We start from the raw sequence: 1,676 nt of genomic DNA on the forward strand, positions 1-1,676 counted from the left end.
GCCCTGTGACTTGGTCCTGGAAGAGCTGGAGGGGGGCAACTAGAACTGCGTCCAGGCAAACACACAGAGGCACATTTATCAAGGGATGAATTTCGAATTCATGCATTTTTTAATTTTTAAAACTCCCATAAATTCGACCAATCTAAATGTATTAATAAAAACTAATTATCTCAGCTCATGTGAATTGAATTAAAAAAACTCAATTTGAATTTAAAATACTCAAAATGTCAGGAAAGGCTGCAAACTTCACCAAATTGATCCCCGGACCTCTCCCATTGACCTATACAGTAATTCGGCAGGTTTTAGGTGGTGAATAGTCGTATTTGAGTTTTTAAAGGGCCAGAGTATGATAAATCTCAAAATTCAAATTAAAACTCAAATAGAGTTTGGATAATTCAAGAGTTTGAGAGTTTTGACCAAAAAAAAAATAATAATTTGACCCTTAAAGGAGAATTCAACCCTTAACTAAAAAAAAAAAAAAAACCCTATGTAGACCCCCCCTCCCTCCTCTCCCCCAGCCTAGCTGCTAACCCAGAGAAATGGCCCTAACTTTTTACTTACCCCTCAATGCAGATTCAGGGATCACAGTTCACAGCAGCCATCTTCCGAGACTTCGGTAATCCGAGACGGAGACCGGCTCATGCGCAGTTGGATCGATTTCACGGTTCACAACAACTGCGCATTCGGTGAAATAGACGGAAATTGTCAAAGAGCCGGAAGAAGAAACAAAGACCCAGAAGATGGCTGCCATGAACTGTGATCCCTGAATCTGCACCGAGGGGTAAGTAAAAAGTTAAGCTCCCCACAGACGCAAAGATTTCTCTTGCCGAACAACCGATTTTAGTCTGACCAATCCTGCGAAATTATCGTGCGGTTAGTGGGATTCGAACGATCGTACATCTTACGATTTTTCGGCCGACATCTGTCAGGAAATTGATTGGCCAGGTTAAAAAATCTTTGTCGGTCCCAGTACAATCTATCTATGTTTGCAGGGCCAAGCAGGCAGCTCCCCTTTGTTTTCCGGGCAAATTGGTATTTTTAGTTGATACAAATCGTACGTTCCGAGATAATTGTGGTCTCACGATGACGATCGGATCTTTTAAAAATCTCAATATCTATGGCCAGCTTTAGGGGCATTTCCCCAGGGTAGCAGCTAGACTGGGGGGGAGGAGGGAGGGGGTTCAACGTAGTGTAGGGGTGATAGGGTTTTTTTTTTAGTTAAGGGTTGAATTATTTTTTTTCATGAAAAATCTCAAATTCGAATTGGTATCCAAACTCAATTTTTAATTTTGAGATTTATCATACTCTGGCCCTATAAAAACTCGAATACGACTATTCACCACCTAAAATCTGCCAAATTACCATAAAAGTCAATGGTAGAGGACAATTTGCCAACGTTTTCCCTTTATAGCTCGGCTCTCCACGCAGCGGCCCTACTCGCGTATCACAGCATAGCTATAGGCTGGTTCTCATTTACGATCTGAAAGCTGTAGATTTCTCAATGTGAGAAAGAACTGGGTGTGGGAACCCAACGAATACAGGCAGAAATGGACATTAGACAGTGAATACAGAAAGCGAGGCTCGGTCCCAATTGCACATACACACAGGTCAGTGGTTAGGCCTTACACAGATACGGCAGGAGCCAATGAATATGGAGTGACAGGGAACGCCTCTCA

Source organism: Xenopus laevis, chromosome 9_10S (assembly GCF_017654675.1).
Source record: "Xenopus laevis strain J_2021 chromosome 9_10S, Xenopus_laevis_v10.1, whole genome shotgun sequence".
NCBI lineage: Eukaryota > Metazoa > Chordata > Amphibia > Anura > Pipidae > Xenopus > Xenopus laevis.